Source organism: Strigops habroptila, chromosome 4, assembly GCF_004027225.2.
Source record: "Strigops habroptila isolate Jane chromosome 4, bStrHab1.2.pri, whole genome shotgun sequence".
Classification (NCBI taxonomy): Eukaryota; Metazoa; Chordata; class Aves; order Psittaciformes; family Psittacidae; genus Strigops; species Strigops habroptila.
Window position 1 is genome coordinate 85,655,102 of NC_046358.1, and position 16,272 is coordinate 85,671,373.

Genomic DNA, 16,272 nt, shown 5'->3' on the forward strand with positions numbered 1-16,272 from the left:
TGGTGTCACATTCAGACAAATTGGGCTTTTTCATTTTGAAAGAACTAATGGAAACAAAGCGTTTGCTTTGCTGTGCTCAGCAAAAGCTCCGCTAGGAGCCTGCACTGGAGAGGGGAATGTGTTATCAGTGATTAACCGGGGGTACGCTTTAATGACACGCAGTGGTTCTTTGGGCTGCAGCAGAACCTCCGTGTGCCCGAGCCATCCATGTGAGATGGAGGAGGAGGAGCAGGACCTGGTGGGGGAGATGGTGGAGTGAAGACGGGGGTCTCCAGCTGGACAGATGGATGTGTGGCCTCAGTGGGGGCAGGAGAAGGGGGTCCTGCACCCAGCACCCCCCTGCTGGCACTGCCCAGTCCCCGCAGCACCCAGGTCCACGCAGGACATTGTCCCCGTCCCTCAAGCATCGTCTTACTGATTCACTATTTCTGCCTTAGATTGTAACGTCGGGATTTAAAGTGCGAAGGAGGGAAGGAAACCTCCCAGCTTAAGTGCTTGAGAGTGGGGCTATTTGCCTTGAAACCCTTCTAATTCAGGGGGATTCAGTGAAATCCCTTCCATCAGCATCACTATTTCAAGGCCAGGTTGGACGGGGCTTGGAGCAACCCGGTCTAGTGGAAGGTGTCCCTGCCAGCACAGTGCACAGCACACAGCGGGGCTGGGGACGCTGGATTGCTGCTGGCACTGCCCCTTCCCCTGGGATCACACCAATCATCCCTCTGTGCTGAACCCTTCACTCCTCCTGGGCTTTGCTGCTTGAATTGCTTCTAATCTCTCTGTGGCAGCAGCTTGGCTGGCGCCATGTGCAGGACATGAGCCGTGTGAAGGTGAGGAGGAGCGGGGGGGGACCTGCCCTTCAGCTGCTGCCTGAGGCTTGGGGACAAACCCTCCGGGTGCCCCTTTGCTCTCATCTGGGCACATTGGGGAATATGACAACACGACCAGTTCGCATACCCCTTGGATGACTTCCCCTGCACCTCTGGGGCAGCTGTGGGGACAGGATGCTCGGGCATCCCCTGATGCATGGGACCCATGTGCCCGGATGGCTTCATATGAGTGCTGGGAATCCCTGCAGGGCACAGCATCCGTGAGCATGGAGGCAGCAATGGAGCCCCCTGAGCATCCACATCCTGTATCCTCAGGGACCATCATGACTCCATGTCCTGCTGACGTCCCTGAGACCTGCCCTTGCTGGGGGGACACCCGGAGCAGAGTCACACGTGCCGGCCCCCAGCTCCCTCGCCCCAGCCACAAAGCAGTTAACGTGCTGGGGGATCTCGGCTGCGGCGCTCGCGGCTCCCTCAGGATCTCGTGGCATTTTGCCCAGATGGCACCGGTCCGTGTCTCAAGGACATAACGCGGCAGCATTGGAACGGCAGATGAAGCCGAGCGGGAAGAGAAGCTCCCGAGCATGCTCCCGCCGGCTGCTCCCTGTCACCTCCACAGATGAGCCAGGTCCCGGCTCGCCTCGAGCGGGCGCTGAGCATGCGGGGAGCACGGGCACGCTCCGCTCCATCCCCTGCTGCCAGCACAGCAGGTAGGTGACATCCCACCATCCCTGCCGTGTCCCTGCCGTTCCCTGCTTGGCTGCATCCCGGCATCGTCCCTGCCCTGGCTCATGTCTTGGCGCATCACTGCTGGTGACCTGCCCGTGGCGTGCACAGACGTGGGCATCGCTGCTCCCTGAGGGTGCTCCCTGCCCTCTCCGCTGCCCACCCTGCTGCAGAGCGGGGTCCCAGAGGGCACGGGGGGCTCAGGGTCTGCAGCAAGAGGCCGGGCTGTGGCACAGGACATGGGTGAAGCAGCCGGTGCGGGGCAGAAGCTGCAGGGCAGAGGCTGCAGCCAGGGCACTGGGGGAGCTGCTGGGGTGAAGACACCAGCCTGCACAGGGCTGGTTTTCAGTTGTCTCCACCATGTCCTCATGTCCCAGCAGCAGCACAGGGATGGGCTGTGAACCTGCACCAGCGCAGGAGCTCCTGCTCCATCCATGGCCTGTGCATGGAGCAGCAGAGTTGTTAAATCCTGCCCTCCCGGGCCTTCGAGCATCGAGGACGTGATCATGGTGACTGACGATGAGCTCAGCAGGTGGAGCTTGAGGGACAGGTTGGTGTTTTGGGGATGATCTGAGGATGATTTGCTGCACTTGTGCCATGATCACTGTGCTGGGTGTGGGTGCATCTCCTTCCCACCGCGACCACGAGACCAGCCGCATCCTCCCGCAGCTGAGTCCCCTCCATATATTGGTGGGATAAGAGGACGTGGGGACAGGAGCAGAGCAACCCTGAGCAGGAGCGTGTGGAATGAGCTGCTCTCAGGTGGGAGCTATGGCTACGAGTCACCCTTTTGGTGACAAAGGTGTCTTGGGGACACTGGTGACAGCCCTGTCGTGTCCTGGGGCTGACAGTCATCCTTGTCCCTGTACAGGTAGGACCCTGTCCCGGGAGAGCTGTGTTCCCGTGTGCTTTGGTGGGTACATGTCTATGTTTGGGGGGTCACAGGTGACCTGGTGCGTGTGGCATTAGGTGCGATCCCTGGTGCTGGGCTGTGCACCGCAGCACTCAGCCAGGCTGACACCGCAGATTGCTCCAAGTTCCCTGATTCCGGTGGATTTCCACCCCTTTTGGCTCCCCAGAGCAGGACATGGCACTGACCCCCCTCTCCACCTGCTGAGCCGATTCCTCGCACCAGAGCCCTGGTGGTGCTGCAGGAACCCACTGGATCAACCGACAGTCGAGCACGTCCCAGTGATGGAGACGAGGCACCGGCCCCCTCAAGCACGGTGCCCACCCCTGTGCCAGCGGCACGGCCGTGCCGGGAGCTGCAGCCGCTGCCCTGCTCCGTGCAGCTGATCCGACACCGACCAGAACCTGGGTTTGGGTTCCTCTTTCCCCTGTGTCTGCGGTTCCCGGAGCCCGGCACAGCTGCAGGCGCCCGCTTCCCATGGCTGCCGTGTGCCGGGAATGCTGATGAGGCTGCCGGCACACCACGAGCTGCAGCGTGTTTGTGCTGAATGCAAACAGCGAGTCCAGGGGAATCCAGTGAACTGCGCTGGGGCTGCTGCCCAATTAGTGAAACTAATTGTGAAGGAAGGAGGCTGCCGGAGCCCCGGCGGTGGTCCCAGTGGGGCCAAACCCACATCCCCACCGCAGAGCCCCAGCCCCCCGGCTTTGCCGAGCTGCTCTAGTTCCATAGGGGAATTTCCATGTTTATTTACCTGCTCTGTACATCTGCGTGCACACAACTGCGGGTTCAGTTTCAGCGCGGCTGCGGCTGGTTTGTAACCTGCTCCTTTCCCCCAATATCACATCCCCTGTTGCCGGTGCTCCTTGTGGATGTTGTGGCTGTTGCTGTCCTTGCCCATAGCATTGTGTCAGGCAGCAGGAGGGGAGAGATGTTTAATTGTGGAATCCCAGAAATGTGGGTGCTCTCATTTCTGCTTGAAAATAAGACAGTTTCCAACAGGGCAAAATTCTGCTCTTGATATGGCAGGAGCAGCCTTCTGGAGCTTCCTGCTGCTGATTCTGGCTGGGAAGATACACATTTTATATGTATTTATATCAATATATGTATTTATATTATATATAATATATATGATATGTGTATATATGTTATATATAATGTGGGTATATATATATACACACACATTAAGTGTTTCTCTAGGGGTGGAAGGGGGAGTGGTGCTGCAGGACCAGCCCTGGGCTTTGTCCGGGCGCTGTGGCAGGGACGGACGGAAGGACACTCATTGAGTTGTGCTTCCCCTAGATCCACTGTGACAGGTTACAGCTGGCAGGAGCCGCAAACACAGAATAGCAGCAGAGGCGTCAATGTGGTTATTAACAAAGGCGGGTGTTCGGCGGGCGCTGGCTCCGCTCCAGGGTGCAGGAGCTGATGAGCAGCGCCGCAGGGATTAAATATTCATCGAAACCTTGGCATTTCGCTCCCATATCCTCTCTCCTGCCCCTTTCCCCTGGAGTTATTTGGTTCAAAAGGTTGGCAGCCGGCCCCGGGAACTCATTACTTCATTAACCCATTGCTAATTACAGGTTTTATACAACTTAAGTTTTTAGGGTCCATGCCAAAAACTGGGTCACGGTGGCACCACATCAGGTTTGCTCATCACATGAGCCCTCACCCCAGGCACATGATGGTGCCGGCCGGTGCTGGCAGCAGCGTGTGACCCTAAATGAGCTCAAAAAGAGAAGGATTTGAACACAAAAATACAAACCAGGTCTGGTTCCTGCCTTTGCCTGCCCGGCCCCGGGGAGCTGCGTGCCGGCACGGCGCTGCCAGGCCCTGCCCTCCCGTTTGGCACCACAGTCCCCGCTTGGTGAGTTAATGGATCCATCCAGCAGTTAATTGGCAGTGGCTCATTAGTGTGTCGGGCACCCAGCATGTGCAGCCTCACCAGCCCAATGGACCTGCAGCCACGGGGGGCTCAGGGCAGGGTTGGGGCGTTGAGGTTGACATGGGCTTGTGGTGTGTTGGCGTCTCCGTCCTCCCACCGATGCATCCCTGTGAGCGTTGGGATGCTGCACAACGGGCTCCTCTTCAGGGTGTGCCGTGGCCTTTGGCTCTTCCTGCCTCCACGCCAGGGTTTAAACCGTGACATGTCCCAAGTGGGGTGGCTTTGGGGGGCCTGTTCCCCTTTCTGTCTGCATCCCAGGGGTGGTTGGTGCTGAATGCCCACAGTGATGGTGATCCGGTGCTGCTGGTCCCAAAGTGGCGGCTGGATGATGTGGGTTGCATCTCGGAGCTCAGCCAATGCACCGGCACTCCCAATGATGTCCCACTCAGTGGTGGGGCCGTGCAGGAACTGGGGGTTGAATCCATAAAGCCAGGAGCACCAGTGCTGGGCAGCCCCAGCCTGGAAGGGGCCAGAGGGAGCCGGTCAGTGGATGATGTGATGCAGTGTGGTGCGGTGCGGTGCCGGCCGTCATTAGGATGCAGGTCCATCGCCATCTCCCTGGAGACCATGGGAACGGAGGGCCGGGTGAATCAGTGTCTGGGGCAGCTGCGTGCCGGCGCCGCGGGGCGCGGGGGAATTCCTGCCCCTGCTCAGGAGCAGCCTTTGTCCCGGTGCATTGTTGGCAGGGAAGCCGGGCAGGGAAGCGAAGGGGCCAGGGCTCTGGGGCAGACAATGCGCCAGACCCGCCTCTGCAGCACTGATACCAGTGTATTTACTTTATTTTGTCCTTGAGCTAATTCTCCTTTGAGTCAACACTGAGTAGGAATTGCTGGTCTGGTGTGGCATTGTAACTGCAGCCATCCCATGTTCAACACTCCGGGCATTCCCGGGCAGTCGTTAGCCCCTTTGTGCCGCTGAAGGGAGCCATATGCTTCAGAGACAGCTTGCGGATGCTCACAGGAACAAGAGAAAAGGGATTTCTGTGTGTTGCTGAATGCAGCTGCCAATCACCCGCATCCCGCCGGCTCCCTTGTGCTCGCCTGGAATGTGAGGCAGCGGCTGCGGCCAGCATGGGCTCATATTTGCAGTCGGGATTTGCCACGTGGGGAATGAGCTGTGCGAGTGCTCCATTGGCACCAGTGCCCGCCCTGCCCCTTTCCCACATTCGCTGCTCGCCGCAGTCTGAGCCTGGTTTGATGCGGTCGGAGGGAAGCGGTTTCTGTGGCAGCACTGCCTCGGAATCATCTTGCTCTGCTGCTCGTATGGGTGTTTAGACTCGGAGCCAGATGTGCCCTGAACCAGCACTTGAACAGTGACCCGTCCCCCGGCTCACTTCTGCTCCCCTCGTAGCCGCTTGCTCACACATGGTATTTTGATTCAGTTTTCATTGGCTTCGTAGCAGTTTCATGGCAAAGCAGTTCTGTCCCATCCCAACCTGCTCGGGTGGATGCTCCCCTGTGGTATGAAGGAGATAGGGATCAGTTCTACTCATTACCTGTGAGCTGCACGGGGCTGTGTGTGGCAGGGCTGGTGGTGCCCCACGCTGTCTGGTGGCACGGGGCTGTGACAGGCTGCAGAGACTGACGTCCTTGGGGCAATAGCCCAGGCTACAAGGATTATGAGGCTGCTGCCACCATGAGAGAGGACGTGGTGTGGTTGCCCTTCAATTGATGGGCTTGGATAGGTCCAGCCCCGGGCCTGGCAAGAGCAGATGGAGATTTGGCTGGAGTTGAAATCAGGGAGTTATGAATGGGAGTTATGATGGGATGGATTTGTCGAAGGCTGTTAACAAATGGTTGGTGATTATGAAGGGAAATGGGGAGTTTGCTGCGTGCAGCCCCCTGGGATGCTGGCAAGGATCAGGAGCCCGAGCCAGGGCAAGGAGGACCCCAGCCATGGGAGGAGCTGGGGTGAGAGCAGCGGGTGCTGCGGGCAGGAGCGGGGAGCTGCAGAGGTGATTTCACAGCTACGGGTCTGCCCGGCACTTCTGGGACTGTGGCTTTGTCTCTGCTCCTGCTCCTCTCAACCAAACAAACCAGTTCCCGGTGTTATTCCTCACACCTGGTTCCCATCCATCCCGGCCACGCATCCTCTGAGGCTGGTCACAGTGCATTGTGCTGTGTAGGAAAGTCTCTGTGGGCTTCTGTTTGCTTCTACTTGTGCAGGTTTATGCCCAGGCTTCTTCTGTGCTGGATTAAAACCCAGGGATCCTTTTCTTACTGGGATGTAGTGCCACAAGGTGTGGGAGTGGATTAAAACCCATGTGAGCAAAGCCCACCCATGGTCCTGTTAGAGGAGGGTCTCACAGCGCTGAGCTTCACCACTTCCCCACAGCAATGCCTCCTGCTCCTGTGCCACAGCCCCTCCAGGCACTTTCTGTCTTGTTTTAGGCCCCATAGCCCTGCCCCACAGCCCTGCCAGGCCCCTTGCTGCCCCTCGGGAGCTGCAGACCAGCCCCATGTCCTGTCCCCCCAGCTCCCCACTGGGGTCAGCCACATCCAGACCCTCATCTCAGACATCCCTGTCCACTCTGCCTGGTCCCCAGGCTCCCTGTCAGAGCAGCAGCACACAACACAGAGCTCTCTGGTTTGACTTAATAAGTATCTGGAAATGCCATAAAAGATGGCATAATAAAATATCAGATGCAGGGAAATGACTCGCCAAAAGGCATTTAAAAACAGGGAGAGTGTAAACGCAGTAGATTAAGACACTAATTCCCATCCCTTGTATGTTCTCCATCTTTCCTGTGTCTTGACAGACAAAAATGAATGCCCCCTCTTCCTGGGAAGCACTATCTGCCTCTCCTGGCTGTGCTGTAACCACGGGGTGCCCGCAGCTGTAACAGCCCATTTATTCTCTAGATTTGATGCTTTATCACTTCCAGAGGAGCAGCTCTGCTAGCTCATCAGGCATTCCCGCTGCAAGCACTTGCGCTTACAGGGCAGATAGAGATTCTGATGGCAAGAGCTAAATGTGATTCTTGATGCTCCCAAGTATCTTTGCAAATTAAAGACCTGCAATTAGTGCCTATGCTTAGACCATGCAACAAGGCAACAGGAACGAAGACAAAAATCAAGATGAAAACCAGGTTAAATGAGTTTGGAGTAGCCAGAGGGTCCCTCTGTAACTCGGGCTCTGGGAAAGTGAGAGCTTTGGGGTTTTTTTTTTCTTGTAAATGTAGCTTTGAACCAAATAAAATGCCAGTAAATTCCCAAGCCCAACACGGTGCAACAGGGCCAGGAGCCAGATCAGCAGCCGAGTGATGGATGTGTTAATGTTTTAATAGGCCGACCACCTCATAAATAATTTGCTCAGTTCTAGAGTAATTGATCTGGTCCCAGCGGTAATAAAGGGCTGTCCCCTGGGCTCAGAGCTCAGCAAACCCTTCCAGAGAAAGCCTGAAGTGGCTTTTAACAATATATATTTGACATTGTTCCAGGCGGGTGCCCTGATCCCGCAGCCTGCACAAGAACCAGCGGCTCCGCACCACAGAGGTTTCAATTAGCAAATCCCAGGGATGATAACGGAGAGCGACTTCTGCCAGGGAGCTCTTTGCTGTCCACTGAGCAGGGACCGGCGTGTGGAGCATCCCACCACAGACCATGGCCCGGCAAGGAGGGATGGAGTCCACAGTGGTGCCCGGCACAGCGCTGCAGTGATGCTTCATGGAACCCATCCACTGCAGCCAGGTACCGGGGATGGGTCTGTGGCCACAACCAGCTATCCTGGGCAGCAGGAGGAGATAGAGCCCAGCAGGAGCAGCCTGGGACTGGGATTCAGGGCTCTCCTGGGGTGAGACTCTCGTGGGCTGGGTATGCTGCCTGTGCACTGGGCATTCCCGTCGTATGCCAGGTATTCCTCTTGTCTACTGGATATTCCTCTTCTATACTGGAGTATTCCTCTCATGGACTGGCTATGCTGCCTCTGCACTGGGTATTCCTGTCATAAACCAGGTATTCCTCTTGTGTACTGGGTATTCCTCTTGCGTACTGGATACTCCTGTCACATACTGGTTATTCTTGCATGCTATGTACCACTTTCAGTGCCAGCCCTGGGAGCAGCGTTACTCATCGCATGCCACGGCTGCTGCTCTATCATTAGGGTTTCCTAACCTTTGCCACTGGGAGGTCGGGCGGTTTGTGGCATCTGCAACTCTACCCATAGCCTCCGTGTGCTGCTTTTCCATTTTCCCTCACTGTTAATCCAAGTTTAACCAAACTCCTCATGTTCCGGTGGCTGATGTTTTCACCACGTGGTGCTGTGGGATTTGCCGCACCAACCGCATTGCTCTGGCTGTGGGATGAGCCAACGCGGTCGGGTTTCTGCATCTGCAAATGAGGAAGACACCAGACACCAGAGTTGTTTGTCAAACACAATCAGTGGTGAACATCTCCAGCACCGCACCTCCAAACGGGGATGTAATTAAGCGTGAGACAATGAGGAAACACCCTGTTTCACCCCGGCACTCGCTGGTGTCAGTCGCTGTGTCTCGGGAAGGCTCACACTGCAGTTGGGGGGTGATAGCTCAGCTGAGCTCTCACGGTCCAACACCCCCCTGCTCTGTGCCAGCTCCATGTGGCAGGGTCTGGTGCTGGCTCATTTCATGCCACTAGCACTGGAGGTGCTGCGTTAGAGGCACTGGGGCCACTGGTGCTCCCCAGCAGAGCCCGCCTGGGATGTGGGTCCGTGTGGAGGGAAGCTGGCTGGGATGAGGCTTCAGCGCAGGGCTGGGTGACCGTGGCATCCCCTCGCCAGCAGCATCTCTCCTTCTGAACATCCCTTCTCCTCGCTGCCTGCCCCCCTGCACACACGGCCACAGAAGCAAATGTGGCTGTAATGAAAAGTAAATCTAATATCCCAGCCCCTATTTTTGTAAATTAGAGTAACCATCAGCTACAGAATAAATGACACCTAATTACTGCTGAGGGAAGTTCAGGCAGAAGTGTTTGGCTGCGAGGTGATTCTATGGAAGCACCATCAGTGATGGAAAATGAACAGGATGCCGGCTGTAGGAAGTGTAATTACAGAGGACTGACATACTGTGAGCTGTTTATGATAATGAAGTGGTGCATCAAATCAAATTAACCTTAGTTATTTAGCACAGAATGCACCGAGGACTTGTCTCAGTAGATGCTAAATCCAAAACCGGAGTCAGAAAAGCCACTTGGACGCAGCATCCTCTAACAGGACCATGGATGGGCTTTGCCCACATGGGTTTAATCCATTCCTATTTAAGGAATGTCCGGTGAGTGGCGTGCCGGGACAGCCGGGATGTGCAATGGCAGAGCCGCTGCCGGCAGCGTGGGGAGCCGCGGTGCTGCGGGGGACCCCCATCACCACCACAACCACCATCACCACCGGGAAGCACCGCTGAGCCATGCGCCCCTCGCTCCGCGCCGCGCCGCCGGCCCCCTGCTCGCTGGCCGCTGGAGCAGAGCCCAGGCAAGGTCAGTATCCAGCCCGGGAGGAGGACACGGGAGCTGCGGGATGCGGGATGCTGCCCTGCCGCGGTGCCGGGGCAGAGGATGCGAGTGCCGCTGCGCTGGTGTAAGCGGGTTTCATTTGCCCATCTCTCTCCCCACAAAGCCTGCGGTGCTCGCTGGAGGAGCGTTCCTGCCGGGAGCCCTTCGCGCTGACGGGTGAGTAACCTTCCAGATTAACCCAGCGCTCTGTTAAAGATTAATGAGGTTTCTAAAGAAGGGTCCCCTCCGCGCCGGGCTGCTCGCAGCGCTGCAGGTTCCTCTGCTGGAGCAAGGGAAGGGATCGCCGGTTGCAGCCGCGGCTCTGCCGTGCCGGCGGTGCTGGCACAAGCTCAGCCAGTGCTGAGGAGTCCTGAGAGCACCGTGGTGAGGGGCAAAGGGGCAAACACACGTTATGGCAGCGGCTCTGGGAATAGTGTGTGTCACAGTGGGGTCTTTGGCTGTAGGGAGGAGGCAGGGGGATGCCGACGGGCCGGGTCGACGGGTGCAAGCAGAGCCAGGCTGGCTTTGTAGGGCAGGAATAGCTGATGTGGAGATGAGGATGATGAGGAGAGCAGGGCATGGGACCGCAGCGGGCAGCTGCCTGTGCAGAGCCAAAGGGCAAGAAAAGGAACCAGCCTGGAGGCTCAATGCCTCTTGCCCTGGCTCCTAAGCATCCTGACAGCCTGCAGGCTTTATGGGTGCCTATTCTACTTCTGAACTATATGCTATGGGTTGTGTTGAATGCGTTTGTATTAGAAAATACTTGTTCAGTGCCCCATGTGCTGCATGCCCCCCTCAGGACAAGGATTCCTCTGCGGAGCTTCCCACTTGTTGGAACCACACAAACTGCACCTCCAGAGAAAGGCTTTCCTCTGTGTAATTCAAAGTGTTGGATGGGTTTTGCAGTAGCTGCATCAGATTCATCCTGAATTACAGTGTTTAACATCTTTCTGTTGATTGGAGTTTTTTAAACAACATGTTTACTGTCTTTTCCATGTATCAATGAGCATCCCAGATGCCATGCCATAATTCCTCCTCCAGTGCTGGCTTTGAGGCCTGGTTCATGGTGAGGGCACTGGTTTTGTGGTCATGAGTTCGTTTTGCTTCTTTCCATCAATATGAAAATGCCTGAGAGTGAATCACTATTGTACGGGAATAAAGAGAGGAGATTTCCTCTAATCCTCTTTAAATAGCCTCCAAATGAGGGCTTCAACAATGACTCATGACAGACATGATTAAACTAATCTATAGGTAAAGCTTTGATGGGAGCCCTCCCAGCTCAGGTACAGCTTTGGGGGACCCTGCACTACCTCTCCATGCAGCAGGCACAGACCTTGCTGTCATACTTGAATGGGAGGGGAGCTCCTGGGGCCACCTTCACTGTGCTGTTCTGTGTGTCTCTGCCCTGGTGTGTCCTCGTCACCTCCCTGTGACACACCAGCCTCCAGCCCTCCTGCAGGCACCTTCCCCAGCATCCCTGCATCTCTGCTCCTGGATGCAGTACCACAGTGCAGTACTTGCCAAACCATAACCTGTTCTCACCTAGAACAAACAGGTCCCTTTCTAGGCCTGTTAAACCCCCAAACCCCACACATAGAAAAGTGTAAGTAAAGAACAAAACCAGGGTGTCCCATCCCTTCCCCACAATATGGGAGTGATTAATGTGACACTATCTCTGTCCATCTTGCTTTTGTTTAACTATCATTTCTGTATTGTTGGTATCTCTGGAGACCAGATCCAGCGGGAATGGTTGATGGATTATGTATGAAATGCAGGTCAACACGTCCAAGTATTACTGCCTTGTAATTTGCTGCGCCACAGAGGCCAATATAGATGCCTTGTGTTATTAATTATACCAATATATTTTCCTGAGTAATGTGATTAATTAGGCTGTATGTGTTAGTGTTGCAGGCCTCTTCTGTGGCTGTGTTTGTTCTTGGCTGGCTCACAGAGAGGCAGCAAAATCTATAGCTTGGGCTCGGCCTCGTTCCTTCTCTTCTGGAGTGTTCAGGGGGAAAACACAGTTCCATGCGCTGCACTTGGTGTGCCAGGGAGCCACGAGGCAGCGGGACAGGGAAATGGAGCTGCTGCTGGCCATGGCCATGGCTGGCCCTGGGAGGGATGCCCAGAGCTATGTGCCTGGCATCAGCATCAGGCAAACCCTGAGCAGCAGCAGGATGAGCAGGGAGATGATGCAGGGGCCCTGGTGGGATCCTGCCCTGGGGCTGCCCACGCTGCCCTGACTGGCTCCCAATGACATCTCCAAGCCCAGCACTGTGCTGGCCTCGCTTTTAGCACTGCAAGGATGGATTACACTTAAAATAACTCACAGAGACTCGTCTGCTCTCACTGAGCTGCTTAAAAAGTGTGTCACCCAGGGCTCCTGTAACTCATTTTTATTCTCGTATTGCAAGCTCAAAGTGTGGGATCAAATGGTGCCAAGTGCGGTCCTGCGCCACCAGCTTCTGACACCTGCAGGTCTGGGTTCACAGCACGGTTTTAACGTGTCACAGGCGATATCCCGATGAGCTGGTGTCAGTCTGCACGGTGTGAACACAGGACAAAGCGTTTGCTGCGGGGTGAAAGCACTCACAGAAAAGCAGAAGCGGGAGCTGGGTGCATTCACTCAGCATCAGGGTCTCATCCTCCCTGGCAGCCCGTGGCCTGTGTCCCTCTCCGTGTCACAGCAGCTCTGGGACCAGGGAAGCCCGTGGTCCCCAGCTCAGCATCACCAAACCTCTGCTGGGTCCCTGCGCCTGTTTCCTGCTCCTCACTCTCAGAGCTGGCTCCCGGCATCACAGCGGAGCTGAAACCTCTCCTGTCTTTTGTTTCCATAAAGGTTAAAGAAGAATCATCATCCTTTAAGTGCCAAGAAGAGAACTTCCACCCTCTGGTGCAAGGAGACTTTGAACAGTAAGGCAGCTGCTCTTTCTTCTCGAATGGTTGCTGCTTGACTGCATGTGCATTGGTTTTACTCTGGTCTTTCTTCCTCCTTCTTGTCATGAGTTTGATTGCAGGGGTTTGTTTCTTTGCTTTTTCATGTACTGTAGTCCCACAAACAATCATGTTGGTGATGGAGTATTGTCCTGTCTGCCCAGTGATGCTTTGAGATCTTGAGTTGAGTTTCCCATCCAGTTATTCCTTCAGTGGGAATGGCAGGAACCGGGTGAGGGTACTCCTGGCTTCTCTGGGGCCTCACTAACCCCTCTGAGAGTACCGGGGAGCCCTTCCCGTGGAGCTCAACTGCAGCTCCACTGACTGGGGCAAGCACGAGCCTGTGCTGAGGGCAGTGGGCAGGGCTGGGGACCCCATTTCTGTGTGGTTTCACTGTCTCAGTGGAAGGGGTCACTCGTGTGCTTTGGGGGACCGGGGACAGTGAGCTGCAGCATCAAACCTAAAGGTGGGCAGAAGCTGCTGCAGGTGCTCCCCTCACATTCCCAGAGGGAATCATAGAACTAACCAGGTTGGAAAAGATCTTTAAGCTCATAAAGTCCAACCGTTCCCCAGCACTGCCAATGCCACCACTAACCCATGGCACTGAGGGCCTCGTCTCTTTTGAACACTTGCAGGGACGGTGACTCCAGCCCTGCCCTGGGCAGCCTGTTCCAATGCCTGAGCACCCTTTGGGGAAGGAATTGTTCCTCATCTCCATCTAACCCTCCCCTGGCACAGCCTGAGGCTGCTGTGCTGGGGGGTGCAGAGCCCCGGCACGGGCTGGTGCAGAGCTGGAGCAGCACCAAGGGGATGTGTTGCTGTGGTTCCATACCCAGGCGAGAGCAGCACAGACACACGGGTCAGCAGCGGCTGCCTGGCTGTGCAGGACCTTGGTTTAGTTGTGGCAATGGCTGGAGCTGGCACCTAGCCTGGCCCGTGGGATCCCGGCCAGGCCGCAATTAGGGATCTCAGGAAGCGCCGCTGTCTGCAGCTCCGCTGTTCAGGCTGTGCCGTCAGGCCGGCCAGCAAAGCCCCCAGTGCCGGGGCTGCTGTACAGACAAATCCATGCATTAGCTGGGATCCTGCATGGGAGATGGGAAGAGACCCTGCCAGCAGCTCTGGGGATGGGGCACATATTATTTGCATGCTAGGAAAGGTTTGCAATCATGTGTGCTGGTGTGCGGAGACATACATGAGTGTGGCTGTAATGCACCGGCAGCAAAGGTGGAGCTGGCGTGGGATGGAGGGATCTCCTGGTGCTGCCAAAAGCCACCAGCACCGGTCGCACACTGTGGCCAGTACACCCATCCCACTGTACCAGGGAAGGGGGTGCAGGAAGCCTGTGAGAACTGCAGTGGCACCAACCACAGCCATGGGCACGGCAGGGAAATGGAGCAGAGTCAGCCCTGGAGAAGCCCGTTGCTCAAAACGCATTTTAGAAGCTCCGGTCACAGTCAAAATTAAATCAGAAAATGAACTATTACTCAAACTGACTCGGAGCTGCTCAAGATTTATACGCTTTGGGCAGCTGGAACCCCATTTCCTGGGATACCTGGGGAAGCCTCCGCCACTACCGCACCGTGACCGTTTGCAATTTCACACCACTTTAAACTCGCCCTCATTGAGCTTGGGGAGATGAAAAATGTCTTTATTAAGGGAAGTCACAGGTCCCTGCGTGGCTGCTAAATGTGCTTTAATGTTAGTGAGGAGGGGTGCGGGGAGGGGGAGCATTGCTGGTCACTGAGCTCCCGTGGGAGCAACCCCAAACAAAGGATTTCTCTTTGGTTTTCCTGCTGCTTTGACCATCTCGAGGTGGTTGGTGTGACTTTGGGCCACTGAGGTGGCTTCCGGAGCTCTCCGTTGCCCCACGTTTCATGGGTGTGGGAGGAGGTGGCCTCTGATGTGCCGGGTTCAATGTGGAGATGTAAAACATGGGGATGTTGGGAAGAGCACAGGGCTTGGCTACCCCTGCAGGCAAGGACTGAGGTGTGCATCCCATCACCCATGGGATATTGCAGGTGTTCCTCTTCTTTTGTGGCTCTGTTTGTTTCATGCCCATAAATCCATGGCAGTCCCATTACAACGCTTCCTCCTGCTCCCCTTCCCCAGTGCTGTCTGGCTGCTCTGCTGGGTGCCAGTCCAACCAGCACCCGTTTCTGCAGAGGCAGCAGGGAATATCCCAGAGCACTTGTTTGTTCCTCACTGTCTCCACGTGTCAGAGCACCTCTGGCTGCTGTGGTCCCACTTTGCCCGACCCCTGGCTGATACTGGATCACCCAAACTGAACAGCAGGATATGGTATCAGCAGGAATACGGGTCTGCACTGGTGGGACCCAAACCAGGCAGGGTGCAAATGCGTACAAAAGCTGTAAATGAAGAGAAGAAAACCTGCTTGGGAAGGCCTCACTGGTGATGCTTCTCCTGGTGGGATCACAGGGATGCTTCCAGAAGTGTTTGGGCTGAATTACCAGGGAGAGCAAAACCCCACTGCCTGTGGACGGCTCTAATGGAACATCTTCAGGGTCCCTCCTGCAGCTCTGCAGTTGTGGGGCTGCCCCCAGGCTTTGCAGGGACCCCTGGTGATGGCCCTTTTGGCACAAGCCCTAGTGATGATGGTGGGCTCGCCGGGCTGCTGTGCTCCTTCTGGACCTCCTGACAGTGTGATTCCTGGTGGCATCTCTTAATATGTGATGGATACAGGTATGCACACACGTGTGACGTGCTTTATAACTTACGCAGTTAAAAACACCAGTATTTGTGCTCAGTGCCCATCTCCTTGCAGGGACTCACACCTTTAGCATCTCCCACCCATAGAGCAGACATGGAGCTGTTTGTGCTCCCGCTGCTCTTGTTTCTCCCACAGACCTTTGTGCCCCTGATGATCTTTTCTTGCATTTGTATCTTCACTCCAGGAATGAGGCACTAAACCTGGAGTGAAGGCAAGCACGGGCCCTCCTCCCCGCTCATCCAGCCACACAGTTTACACAAGGCGCCGTTATTATCCCCGCATCCACACTCTCTAACCCTGTAATTAGATGCTTAGGCTGTGATTGCCCCATTGTCCGCTGGATAGGTTTAATCATTCTTTTCTCCTACAGTGGCAATTTTGTTCCAATTAATTATTTCAGCAATAGCTGGTTGAGTTTAGAGAGAAATTAAAAGGGTAGGGAAGGATAATGAAGAATGAGCTAACTAAGGAGAGACTGCAAACAGGGCTTCCGTATCCCTGCTTCTCTTCCCGATTCTCTCTTGTTCCCCAAAGAACTTCCTGGGCTGGGAAAGGTTCTCCTGGAAATGAGGATCTGGAGTGACACAGAGCACTGCCTGGCTCCATCCCTGCCGGGGAGCCTCATCACTGGGTCTATCAGAAACAAGGGACAGGCCAGTCCGGGAGGGAAAGTGTTTCTCAGTCAGGCTTTAACTAATGTGTCTTCAGCCTGGTAGGGGCAGGTTTGGGCTCGTTGTGCTGTA

The 16,272-nt window shown here is 55.7% G+C and overlaps 1 protein-coding gene across 2 annotated transcripts in view; it reads left to right on the top strand.

Annotated features, from left to right (window-relative positions):
* The first annotated feature begins 9,523 nt into the window (after positions 1–9,523).
* The window catches only part of TNRC6A (trinucleotide repeat containing adaptor 6A), a 65,771-nt gene continuing 59,022 nt past the window's right edge, over positions 9,524–16,272 (top strand). The window contains exons 1-3 of one of the 2 annotated variants that reach the window (XM_032919899.1): positions 9,524–9,852; positions 9,992–10,044; positions 12,707–12,780. The gene's annotated coding sequence lies outside the window, so the exon portion shown is untranslated. The remainder of the gene's footprint in view (positions 9,853–9,991; positions 10,045–12,706; positions 12,781–16,272) is intronic. The other variant, XM_030483245.1, reaches the window with a different exon arrangement.